We start from the raw sequence: 14,303 nt of genomic DNA, 5'->3' as shown, positions 1-14,303 counted from the left end.
CGATTACATGATGGACCCAAGAAGGTAACAACAAAACGAGGATTAAAAACTGAGCTGGTATGAAAGATGGGTTCATTCAGAAGAATTTACCATGGTGGCTGTTAGAGTGTCTAAAAAATAGCATGTTCTTCAACTTGTTAAAGAGTCTTAATAGAACTAAAGTAAGGCGAGAATAATGACGTACTGAAATCTATCAAAAGAACATTGATAAAACTGAAGATTGTTCTAGGGTTTTCCAGTTGCAATATAAAAGATACCTTAGAAAACAGGAAAACTAATAGATAGGGAGAGACTACAATTTTCATCGGTTTAATAAAAGTCTATATGTTCCTTTCAGTAGATAAGGATATAATTTAACTAGTTAATGTCATGCTTGATTTTAATGTTTGGTAGTTTAATCTACTTATTCATAGTAATAGTTAGTTTTCGATACAGCTGCTTTAGTAATTACTTCAGTAAGCTCTTCAGTCAAGTGTAGTTTTATTTCGTACTAGGAGAGCTGTAGAACAGTTAAGATCGAATTACTATCTTCATTTCAGTAGTACTTCTTCAAATTCAAGATTTCTAGAATAATATAAAAAAATCATTAAATACAATTGTCTTAAGCCTAAGATTAAACATAGTAGAATATTATTATTATTAAATTAAACGTGGTAGAATATTATTATTATTAAATTAAACGTGTTAGAATATTATTATTAGTATAATTAAATTCAACCTGATAGAATATTATTATTATTAAATTCAACGTGGTAGAATATTATTATTTTTAATTCAATTTGGTAGAATATTGTTATTATTAAATTCAGCATCAGACAATATTATTATTATTTAATTCAACCTACAAGAATATCATTATTATTAAATTCAGCATCAGACAATATTATTATTATTTAATTCAACCTACTAGAATATCATTATTATTAAATTCAGCATCATGGAATATTGTTATTATAAGATTCAACCTGGTAGAATATCATTATTTTAAAATTGAAAGTGGTAGAATATTATTATTATTTAATTCAGTCTATCTGCTACAGAGTGTTCGAAAGTCACTGTGCAGGTTTGTATGTTAATAAATATATAAGTGCACAGTGACTTTCCGAACACCCTGTAGAATATCATTATTATTAAATTCAGCATGAAAATACTGTTATTATTAGATTCAACCTACTAGAATATCATTATTATTAAATTCAGCATGATAGAATAATTGTTATTATTAGATTCATCCTGGTAGAATATCATTATTTTAAAACTGAATGTGATAGAATATTATCATTATTCAATTCAACCTACTAGAATATCATTATTATTAAATTCAACATGATAGAATGTTATTATTAGATTTAACCTGGTAGTATATCATTATTTTGAAACTGAATGTGGTAGAATATTATTATTAGTTAATTCAACCTACTAGAATATCATTAGTATTAAATTCAGCATGATAGAATGTTGTTATTAATAGATTCAACATGGTAGTATATCATCATTTTGAAACTGAATGTGGTAGAATATTATTATTAGTTAATTCAACCTACTAGAATATCATTAGTATTAAATTCAGCATGATAGAATGTTGTTATTAATAGATTCAACATGGTAGTATAACATTATTTTAAAATTCTACGTGGTAGAATATTATTTATTATTTAATTCAATTTGGTAGAATATTATTATTACTAAATTCAGCATGATAGAACATTATTATTGTTTAATTCAACCTACTAGAATATCATTATTATTATATTCAGCATGATAGAATATTGTTATTATTAGATTCAACCTGGTAGAATATCATTATTTTAAAATTGAATGTGGTAGAATATTATTATTATTTAATTGAATTTAGTAGAATAATATTATTATTAAATTCAGCATGATAGAATGTTATTATTAGATTCAACCTGGTAGTATATCATTATTTTAAAATTATATGTGGTGAATTATTATTATTAAATTCAACATGATAAAGTGTTATTATTATTTAATTCAACATGATAAAGTGTTATTATTATTTAATTCAACCTACTAGAATATCATTATTATTAAGTTCAGCATGATGGAATGTTGTAATTATTAGATTTAAGCTGGTAGAATATCATTATTTTAAAATTGTATGTGTTGAAATATTATTATTATTTAATTCAACCTACTAGAATGTTATTATTATTAAATTCAGCGGGATAGAATATTGTTATTATTATATTCAACCTGGTAGAGTATCATTATTTGAAAATTGAATGTGGTAGAATATTATTATTATTAAATTATTGAAATTCACTTCATGTGGTGCTCTATAACTGTGAGTTTCGTTCACGTAGTGAAACATGTCTGTGGTCAGTTATTGTGCAAGTCAGTAAACCGATGGAGAGCTATATTAGTCTTCATACTGACCTACAATAGTCAATCACTCCTACCACTCCATAGGAGTCAGGGTCATATATGATGTGCTCCTAATCTTTTACTGGTATTAGCCACACCCCTGCTTATCATATTTTGTACAGATGAAACTCGCAGTCCTACCATCTCTGTGGTGTATGTTGCTAGCTTATGTGTGTAACCAGTTTTCAATACATTCTACAGAGACATCCATAGCGTTATGAAGAATTCTAATTCAAAATTCATCAGTAATCAAATACAATGGCCCGGCATGGCCAAGCATGTTAAGGCATGCGACTCGTAATCTGAGGGTCGCGAGTTCGCATCCCCGTCGCGCCAAACATGCTCGCCCTCCCAGCTGTGGGGGCGTTATAATGTGACGGTCAATCCCACTATTCGTTGGTAAAAGAGTAGCCCAACAGTTGGCGGTGGGTGGTGATGACTAGCTGCCTTCCCTCTAGTCTTACACTGCTAAATTAGGGATGGCTAGCACAGATAGCCCTCGAGTAGCTTTGTGCGAAATTCAAAATAAACAAACAAATCAAATACAATACTTTATTTTCTGGTTCTGCTACCTTTTCTCGATTCAACTGCATTCTAGTTAACCATTGTTGTTAATGTTTACTTTACAATAAAAATAAAATACAAAATCTAATATGGAATATGCAGACAAAACTTAAACAACAATGACAGGTGGAGACATCAAATTCTAAATATTACTTAACGTTTTATAAAGGACGATCGTATCTCGATTATAGTTTCATGTCACAGAATCTAAGCGTCCTCAACGCCTATTCTCATGTGGATGGTGGACCAGTGACTCCAAAATTCTTGTACGTAGATGGGAGTATTTGAACTAATGCATAAACAGTTGTTTTTTATTTTGTTTTCCGGTTCCTTACACTGAAAAAGTATAAAATACTATTAAAGGTAGAAGTGAGACTTTGACAGAACAGGAATAATATAAAGACGTCACATGGAATAGCTGCAGTTTAGTCTCTAAAAACATAACAAAAAAGCACGTTTCTTTGATCCCCTGTCCCTACATTAGGGGTTCATCTGTAAGTCAATGAGCTTATCACGCTAGAGCTCGAGTTTCGATATCCGCAGTGGTCAGGGTACAGATTAGCTCGATGTGTTACCTGTGTTTTACAACAAATCTGGCCCCCTAATGACTTAAGAAACCCATTAATACAGTGAATGAAATGCTTTTAAATCTGCTTCGAAAAGTTTAATTAATTTACATGTTCAAAGGCGTTACAACAATAGTTTATAATAAAACCTTTCACAGTACTGTTAATGCGTTAGTCTTGTCTTTCACAACCAACGGATTCGTCATTCGATCTTACATTTTGGTTTCACGGTGATTTATCCCTCTAGCGTAAGGAAAGAAGCCTATAAATATAGTGTATCGAATATAATAAGTATGGAACGATGTATTATTTACCATGTCATAAAAATTATTAAAAGAAACGCAGATATCGTAAAGTGATGAACATTCTTTAATGCGTAAACACACAAATCCAATATTTACTTTATTTATTCAGCTTTGTTCTGAGTATTAGTGTTCTGTATAATGGTGAATTTTGTTCTACGTAACGTGTACGCTTGTACTCGAGAGAACAAACTATGTTAATCTCGTTTCTGTGACGAGAACTTCTGATCTAATTTCTGGCGTCCCGAGGGAGTGTTAGGCTTAACATTAACCTCTGAGTCAGTGATTATTTAGTCGGAGCCGCTAACGTACAAATGCGCGCATTCATTATAATTTAAATAAAAGAGGGTACGTTTAAAAAAGTACATGAATCTGCTTTTTCATGAATTTTACATGGCTTTCACTAACGTATTACATATTTTTGGAAGACAGTAAATGAGCTTTGATAATCTACAGCTCCTGAATAGTTACATTTTTACACAGTTGTGATAAAAAATAACGTTAACCATTAATGTCAGCAAAACAATGTCCTGCGTGTCACTACGCTACGAGTTGAAACTTAAGGCAATTTAATAATTCTCGATTATATAAATAAACAAGAATATGAGTTACTAACCATTACGGTAATTGGATGGCAACCAGTAGATACTGTAAATAGCTACCACTCAATAACTTAACTGTTAAACAAGTTTGTCGTCATTTCATAATACAATTCTAAACCAACGAGGTAATGCAGAGACATTTTATATCTATGTAAAAATGAATAGCAGCAACATAGAATGATAAGACAGTATTTTAATACAACTTCAAAAACCGCCAGATGGCGCAATAAAGTAAAATGTATTTATTGTATAGGATTTTTTCGACAGCAAAATGTAACTTTAAAATAAAAGGCATGGTACCTAGTTAAAGTACACTGTTAACAAAACCTATAACAAAACGTATAAAAATAAGTAAATCAGTTATAATGCTATATTTAATATGACTAAATAAAAACCCGTTTGAATTTCTTTATTTCACATATTTTTCTGGTTCTTTTTATATAGGTAAAATATTTTGGATCGGATATATGTTATTGTTTCAGCTACCTTTGTAAAATGTGAAAATATTTACACGAAATTACTGCTTTTTAATGAACTGGCAAATGTCTATGTTCAATTCATCAGGTTTTGGCTTTGTTGCGTTCTCTAGATAAATTATAAGCATGAACGTATGAAGAGATGACATTAATCTCACCGAGATTCAATATTTGTGGTAAGAACGGCAAAGAAAATAATATCAAGGATGAAAACACGTATATATAATCTAACATCAAAGAAGGAAACATATTTATACAACCTAATATCAAGGAAAGAAACACCTATATACAACCTATTCGACGTTCATATAATACTTATAGAATAAAATATCAGTTGTATCTCTCACCCCAGATGTTTTTTCTTCTTGTAAATCGAGAGTTGTTTGTTTTTTTTCTGTCTATTCATTTGTGATTCTCAATTATTAGAAAAAATATGATTTCAAAACAATCTTCACATAAAATTATCAATTTTACAAAGTCTAGAACAAAAAAGAGGTCTGACATGGCCAGGTGGTTAAAGCATTCGACTCGTAATGAGAGGGTCGCGGGTTAGAATCCCGTCATACCAAACATGCTCGCCCTTTCATCCGTGGGGGCGTTATAATGTGACGGTCAATCCCGTTGGTAATGACTAGCTGTTTTCCCTCTAGTTTTACACTGTTAAATGAGGGACGGCTGGCACAGGTATTCCTCATGTAGCTTTGCGCAAAATTCCAGACAAACCTAAAACAAAAAGGGAGGATGCAGAGAGTTTAGTGAACTCTTGATGTCGTGCGCCCTCACATTTACCATGTCATCAAGTATGTATTATTTACTGCTTGGAAAGAACTAATTTGATACGCGAATAACAACCGTTATCTGGTTATCAAGCACGCGAACTGGGAATAATCTTCCATTTTGTCTCCAAAGAAAGTAGAATAAATTGGGTTTGCGTAGTGCGTTAGTCTTTATATATGAATAAGCTTAATTTAAATATTTTCCCAAAAATACAGAGTAAAAGCTTAAGATTTCTTTGATAAGTAATAAAATTTGTTTTATAAATTTGCATATTACTGGACTCGAAAATTTCCCTATTGACTGAGAAAGGATAATAATAATAATATAACTAGGTAGATACACATGTGAGATACACTAGGTAGATACACATGTGAGGGAGAAGCCTTTTCTTTCTTTTTTTAATCTCCTTTTTCATGCACGTCACAATGCTATTCCAGTCCTCGGTTATTACAACTTGTAACTTACAGCCTAAGTTAATAAAGTGCGACTTTTGCCACACTGCAGGCAGTCCTTTATCTGTGGGTGTGTTAGTTCTTGGGGGAAATAGAAATGGTTACAAGTAATTTCTTCTGAAGATCTGAGGACATTCCGTTAACAAACAGCCACAAATAAGACAAATTGACACAGAGATCGTTGAAGTTTCAGGTGCAAGCTTTAGAAGCTAACACCTCAAGTTTCGTCATACAACCGTTCACACACAACTGTATCATCATAGATGAACCCAATACTACAGAGATATGTAGACATATAACCGATCACACACGACTGTATCGTCATAGACACACAACAGTATAGAGATATGCAGACATACAACCTCTCACACACGACTGTATCGTCATAGACACACACAACAGTACAGAGATATGTAGACATACAACCTCTCACACACACAACAGTATAAAGATATGTAGACATACAACCTCTCACACACGACTGTATCGTCATAGACACACACAACAGTATAGAGATATGTACACATACAACCTCTCACACACGACTGTATCGTCATACACACACACAACAGTATAGAGATATGTACACATACAACCTCTCACACACGACTGTATCGTCATAGACACACAACAGTATAGAGATATGTAGACATACAACCTCTCACACACGACTGTATCGTCATAGACACACACAACAGTATAGAGATATGTAGACATACAACCTCTCACACACGACTGTATCGTCATAGACACACAACAGTATAGAGATATGTACACATACAACCTCTCACACACGACTGTATCGTCATACACACACACAACAGTATAGAGATATGTACACATACAACCTCTATGTGGAGAGAAGTGGAGAGTTACGACCAATGTTACGTTTCAACTAATACTCCTTCAACTTGAAGTCGTTAAGATCAAAGTTTATAAAATTCTTAACTTGCCGTCAGTTGAAGACTGACGTTATTTTTTGTCTTAACATACATCAGTTCAATAAATATTTGAAATTTAGAAATTCTCAATACCTCCGATACTGTAAAAACAAACAAACAAACAACAACAAAAAACGAGTAGTTTACACATATTATACATATTTACTTCTGAGTCAGAATGCTTAGTGGATTTCAGTTGTATAATTTGTTTTGTTTTAAGGTTGTTATTTGAAGTTTTTATATATGTAGTTTCATTTATATCCCTCATAAAATGTTTGGTCCTCATAAATAGTTCTTCATTTCTGTAGTTTTCTAGTTGACGATTTTTTAACTGCCTGTTCGCAAAGTTTTATATACATTTCATTAGATTCCGTTTTGTCAACATTACTACTGTCCAATTTTTTCACCCAATTATTTTAGAATTTATTAACAGTAAATGGATGAAATAAGCCTTATCTATCTATCCATCTACCTGCTTTATGCATACCGAATCATTTGCTAAATGTCCTAAAATGAAAGAAGACAAAGCTGGTTATTTTATATAGCTTCTACGCATGCGCATTTCTTATCCGATGATCTGGAATCTTCGGTATCCTACTGCAAGTAAAAATAAGGCTGTGGAACGTAATGCAGTATCTAATGACATACGTGAAGAACAGTAGTGGACAAACATGGCATAATATCTCTAAAAATTCTTCGAACCAATTAAAATTAATAATCAGTTTGATAAGTGCAGCTTCTAAATATTTACCTGTCGCCATTCTTTAGATGTTAGTTCCGAATGTTTAATAGCCAAGGCTCACTGGTTGTCTTTTTAGGCGAATTAACGAGAATTCTGCTTAGCTTCGTAAATGGAATTTAAGCCATTACATGCAAGGGGTATATCAGCTACAATGACTTTTGGGAAGTTGTAAACAGTACTATTAAAGCTAAAAGTAGTGGATTTAATTGTAATGAGCGTGTTCTATTGAGTAACAGATTTCAGCCCATAGCATCTGCAGAAGAAGAGGGAAGGAAAACAAAGGGGCAGAGAAGGGCGTGGATGATAAACTTAAGGAAGTTATAGTTGATTCCTTGACAATGCATATAGATAGGATAGTCTGTGAGGTAAATTGGGAAAAAAGAATTAAGTTATGCTACCCAGGAGCACAGGTAAAGGAGATAACTGAAAGAGTAAGAGATATAATAAAGTGGCTAACAATGATGCAACTTTTGTTGTGCAATAGGAACTAATGATGTAGATAAAGGTAGATCATAGGAGCTAATTGATAAGTACAAGGGGTTGATAAAAACGTTTAATGGAAAGGACCATAAATTAACTATGTCAGAGATTCTGTCTGGAGTTAATTTTGGGAATGAAACTATACATAAGTCACCAGGGCTGAATTCAAGGTTTAGGTTAATATGTAAGAATGAGCAGATTGGCTGGTTGGACTTGTGAGATCAGCTTAATGGGAGAAGGGAGCTTTTATAGAATGGACGATTTACATTTTAATAAGTTAGGGGTATCGCTATTAAGTCAGCTGTAAGAGAAGTTTTAAACTAGGACTAGACAGTAGTGAAGGATAGGAAAAACTAAATACAAGAATTAAGATGTAGAGAAAAGGTTCAGTACAGGAAATGAGTACAGAAGTAGTTCTAAGGAAAGGCTTATTATTACTTTGTAATGTCAGATCTATAAGAAATAAAACATGATTTTAGAGCACTGGAAGGAAGGAAGGATTTTGATATAACTGGAATAACTGAAACGTAGCTAAACGTAGATGATTTTGTTGACATAAATTTCTTTTAAATACATGATTATAGGTTATTTAATAGTAAGAGAGTACTAAAGAAAGGGGAAAAGTGGTTTTGTATGTAAAATGTAAGTTATATCTTTTTTGAAGTTGAGGATATTAAAGATTATAGCAAAGAAGCTGAACCATTTGGTTGTTATTAACGGATATAAAGGGAATAGGCTTTTTATGTTTACTAGTCACAGACCACCAGATGATACTGCTGAAATTACCGGGAACTTTATAGTGAGTTTGAGATTTCAGCTGTTAATGGGGTCATAATTAAAGGTGATTTCATTTCAGGCAAGTGGCTTAAAGTAAGAAAACAACAACACAAAAACACCAGGTTGGCTCACAAAGGGTAAAATTAAAGAAAAACATCATAACTTTAAGAAATTAAAATTGTCTGATTTGACGGGAAGTTTAGAAGGTTATGGAATATCATGAAAATTAATAGAATATGAAATTAGAAAGAAGAATGTGTGAAAAAATTGTCTGAAAATGTAAAAATTAACAGCAAGGATTTCTTTAAATACATTAAGAGCAAACCAAATGTTAGTATGGCGTAGTACCTTCAAGTGATAATGAAGGAAAACTCATATGTGATTATTGTGAGATGGTCAGGTTATGAAATCATGTTTTTTTTCTGTTTTTTGGCTATTTATTTGTTTGTTATTAACCACAAAACTGCACAAAGGTCTATCCGTGCTCTGCCCACCACAAGTATCAAAATCTGGTTTCTTGTGGCATAAGTCTGCAGATATACCATTGTGCCACTAGGGGTCTTTCAGTTTTTACTGATGAAGATTTATGCAATATTTCTCATCTTGATCAGTTGAAACAGAGTTGGAAAAGGTGGTTGCATTAATTCTCAGTTTGTTAAGAAAAAATAGGAAAGTTTAAATAATGGCAAAGCTTTTAGTCCAGATAGTATTTTTCCAAGGGTTTTTAAAAAAGTTAAAGATTAGATACGTGAACCATTTGCTGTAACTTTTTGTCAGATCTTGAACAGTCAGGTACCAGGGGATTGCAACTTAGCTTATGTAACTTTTCAAGGGAGGTGATAAAATTGTCACAGTAATTATAGACCTATTAGTCTCACAGCAGATGTGGGAAACTTTTTGGAAAGTCTATTTAAAAGTGCCGTGCAAAGTCATTTTATAACGTTTTAGAATTTTATTGAATAGTCGACACGGTTTTGATAAGGGAATATTTCATATCTTAAAAATCTTTAGATAAACTTTGAAAAGGCTACTGTTTATGTAGATGATGGTAATGGTGTAAATTTGGTGTATCTGGATTTTCAGAAAGCATTTGATAAAGTCTCACATAAAGAACTTGTTCAAAATTATCGCTGTAGATAATTGTATGTAAGAGTGGTTGGATGGGAAAAAACAAAAGGTTGTTATAAATGGAGCTCAGACAAACTGAATGAATGTCACAAGGGGTGCCTCAAGGCTCAGTCTTATGATTTTGCCTTTTCGATTTGCATTAATGACATAGATGAATAAATGATCAATAAATTAGTTAAATTTGTTGATGATATTAAGGTCTTGAGTGTTTTTAACTGTGAAAAGGATGCTGCTGATTTACAAAAGGATTTATATTATTTAGTGAGTTGGATAAATAAATGATAAATGGGTTTTGATTATAATAAATGCAAAATAATGCATATAGGCTATCACAATTTGAATTATAAGTACACTTTAGATGGGAATAAACTTATCAGTGCCATGAAAGAAAGGGATCTTAGAGTAGTTGCTCATTATTCTAGTAAGCTATCCAAGCATTGTGCTGTTACTAGTGATAGGAAAATAGGATTTTAGGTTGTATTTACGGAAATATTGAATACAAGTCTAAAGAGGTTATTATTTTATTGTACAGGTCACTGGTTAGGCCACATTTAGAGTTTTGAGTTTAGACTTGGATTCCTTACATTAGGAAGAATACTGAATCGTTGAAAAGGATTAAGAGGAGAGATACTAAAATGGTTCCTGGGATGGAGGGTTGTTATAGAAGAGAGGTTAAAATCTCCAAAATTATTTCCTCTTGAAAAAAGAAGAGTCAGAGGAGATTTGTTTGAGGTGTATAAGATTGCAAAAGGAGTTGATAGTGTTGATGCATCATTTTTTATACTTAACCGTGAGAATAGAAGAACTAGAGGACACAAATGTAAATATTGGTAGGGAAGAAGTCATTGCCAGCTGAGATAATTTTGTTTCTTTAACAAAGTGGTTGGCTTTTGAAATGGGCTACCTTCGGATATTGAGAAAACAATAAATTTAAGTAAGTTCAAAGAGGAAGCTTAATAACTATATGAATGATAAAGACTGGCTTTGAGGTTGTTCTTTTTCATTTAGTAAGTATTTACATTATAAACTTTGATACAACAAGTGTATCTTCGCATATTTTGGTAAACTTTTAGTAAAGTCTTTAAGTATTTCGTATATAAAGAAATCAGATTTTTTAATGAAATATTTTTACTTAAGATTTGTTTGTGAAATTACAGTCTGTTTCGTCACTAGTCTGAGTGCAAAGTGATTTCATGTTATCATTAAGACTATTCTTTTTCCAAAAAAAAATTCAAATATCATTTGCGTAATCTCTAAAATATCCTAAATACATTTCAAACATCTGTTTTTCGTAATACTTTATATTTTATGTTGTTTTCTATATTCTAACTTATATGGGAATCTCTCACTTGACCAACCTCGTAACCATCATAAAAAGAGAAAATAAATAATGCTTTTTAAAGTTTAGTTGGTTTGAATTTCGCGCAATGCTACACGAGGGCTCTATGCGCTAGCCGTCCTTAATTTAGCAGTGTAAGACTAAACTCTTGGATTACTATTTTACCAACGAATAGTGGGATTGTTCTTCACATTATAACACTCCCACGGCTAAAAGGGCGAGCATGTTTGATGCGACTGGAAATCGAACCCGCGACCCTCGGATTATGAGTCGAATGCCTTAACCACCTAGCCATGCCGGGTCTTAAATTTTAGAGTGACTACATATTATAATACGAAAATACAAATGTTTTGTCTAAGTAGCTTAAGTTTCGTAACGCTATATATTTTTTATTATATTGACCTTCTAGTCATGTCTAGCTAACATTACATAATTTGCACCGACGCGATGCACATGCACTCATGTCAGGTATCCAATAATATAAAACTGACTTTTAACCTTTATTGTCTTGACTGTGTTTTATTGGACTAGTTATTGTACATTATATACGTATATAAAGATTATTACTATTTAGAAATAGATTATTAAGCTTATTATTTTAAATCTATAACAGTAAATGAAGAAGTTTATCTCCTCTCGCTAGGACCTATTAATGCGGTTGCTGTTGGACATAAAATTTCGCACGTGGAGGATATATATACAATTTAATAATAATAAAAATCACAAATAACCATATTGACACCATAGAATTCCACTATAATTTATTAAGCTCATTAATTAAATATAATTTAATTATTTAATTAAATATAATTTAATTAAGATGTATTCAGACTTTAAGAAAATATTAAACTTCGAGCAAACTAAAGACACAACCTACTGTTTTGAAATCTTCCTTCGAAAGAACGTGGTTGCCTTTTCACATATTAAAATCACTGAAACAACCATTAGGAGGACATCCTAAGGTGTCGTTTGGTTATTCACATGTCGTATATTGAAGTAAGTGTATATACTTCACACTTATATACATGTTCCTCATGTATATGAGGAACAGTTTCCAAAATGGAAAGATGGAGACCACTGTGTTGAATTCAATACGTAAGATACATCTCAACAAAAGAAAAATATACACGGCTCTAATTTTATATATTAATATTAGTAATATGAATTCCTAATTTGTACAAAACTATAGACTTAGTATTTTGACATCACAAACATCTAATTTTAAACATTGCTGCATTCAACATATCAAATGACTCACGAAAATCTATTTTTAAATGTATTTTTAATGTTTACTTTAAAAATTAAAAAAATAATGCATATATAATATTAAAGTTAGATTTATAATCTACAATTTGGTTCCAGTCTTATTGACATAAATTCATAGAATAGTAGTTCAATAAAATTTTGAATGCAAGTCAACAAACATGATGACATAGCCTATGACCTGTAACCTGTCGCAAAAGGTTAATAGTTTTAGTTTATTTCAGAGGATGGAACAGTCTAGATGAACTAATAGGTCCTTTGTTGTTACAAAACATTATGTTTTGCAATGATATTGTTTTCTCTGATAGGTAATCTTGATGTCTTGGATAGGTGATATTTATTGTTTTGGATAGATGGTATTGTTGTCTTCGATACATATTATTGTTGACTTGGATAGATTGTATGTTTTGTTTTAGATAGGTGTTATCTTAAGTAGGTGAAATTTCGTGTAATACCATTTTTCGTAGTAAAAACTTTTAGGTTAATTGTCTTGGTTGTATTACAATATAAAATGCATGGACTTTTAAAGAAGATTCGAGATTCTAAAGACACCTGGTGGGAAAAGGAAAAGGTAACAGAATAAATAAAATGGTAATTGTTTTTTCTTCATTTCGCGCAAACCAACTCGAGGGCTATCTGCGGTAGCCGTTCCTAATTTAGCAGTGTAAGACTAGAGGGAAGGCAGCTAGTCATCACCATCCACCGCCAACTCTTGGGCTACTCTTTTACCAACGAATAGTTGGATTGATAGTCACATTATAACGCTCCCACGGCTAAAAGGGAGAGCATGTTTCGTGTGACGGGGATTCGAACCCGCGACCCTCAGATTACGAGATGAACGCTTTAACTCACCTGGCCATGCCGGGCCATAGAAAATGATAAAGTGATATATACACAGAAAAAATTATAACTTTGTGAGTTTTTGCTTTTTGTTATAATTTATCTGCACTCTATCAACAGTGAAGAGCTGAATTTCGGATTGTAGCATTATAAGTTTGTACACTAACCACTGATCCACTGGTGGATTAAGGCGTTAGAGTAAGAATAAATAAACAGTAAATAGAAAACTAGTAGTTTACAAAATGTTGGTTGATAAAAAAGCAGTAAAACATGATATTCTGAAAAGTGATTAGAACATTAACAAATTTATTGGAAATTAAAGTAGTAGTAGTGAGAAATGGAAATATCAGTCTGACCTTGTAGTGAGAAATACAAATATCAGTCTGACCTTGTAGTGAGAAATACAAATATCAGTCTGACCTTGCAGTGAGAAATAGAAATATCAGTCTGACCTTGTAGTGAGAAATACAAATATCAGTCTGACCTTGTAGTGAGAAATACGAATATCAGTCTGACCTTGTAATGAGAAATACAAATATCAATCTGACCTTGTAATGAGAAATACAAATATCAGCCTGACCTTGTAGTGAGAAATACAAATATCAGTCTGACCTTGCAGTGAGAAATACAAATATCAGTCTGACCTTGTAATGAGAAATACAAATA

General features: G+C 32.0%; 2 long non-coding RNA genes across 4 annotated transcripts in view; one reads left to right on the top strand and one right to left on the bottom strand.

Annotated features, from left to right (window-relative positions):
• Positions 1 to 4,573, bottom strand: part of LOC143229706 (uncharacterized) — a 29,321-nt gene extending 24,748 nt beyond the window's left edge. Inside the window, exon 1 of the long non-coding RNA XR_013016010.1 lies at positions 4,437 to 4,573. This is a non-coding gene — a long non-coding RNA (uncharacterized LOC143229706). The remainder of the gene's footprint in view (positions 1 to 4,436) is intronic.
• Positions 1 to 14,303, top strand: part of LOC143229705 (uncharacterized) — a 64,141-nt gene that overhangs the window by 35,081 nt on the left and 14,757 nt on the right. The window lies entirely within an intron of this gene.

This window comes from Tachypleus tridentatus, chromosome 10, assembly GCF_004210375.1.
Source record: "Tachypleus tridentatus isolate NWPU-2018 chromosome 10, ASM421037v1, whole genome shotgun sequence".
Lineage (NCBI taxonomy): Eukaryota > Metazoa > Arthropoda > Merostomata > Xiphosura > Limulidae > Tachypleus > Tachypleus tridentatus.
The sequence above is the reverse complement of the archived record's forward strand: the minus strand, read 5'-3'. Positions and strand labels throughout refer to the sequence as shown.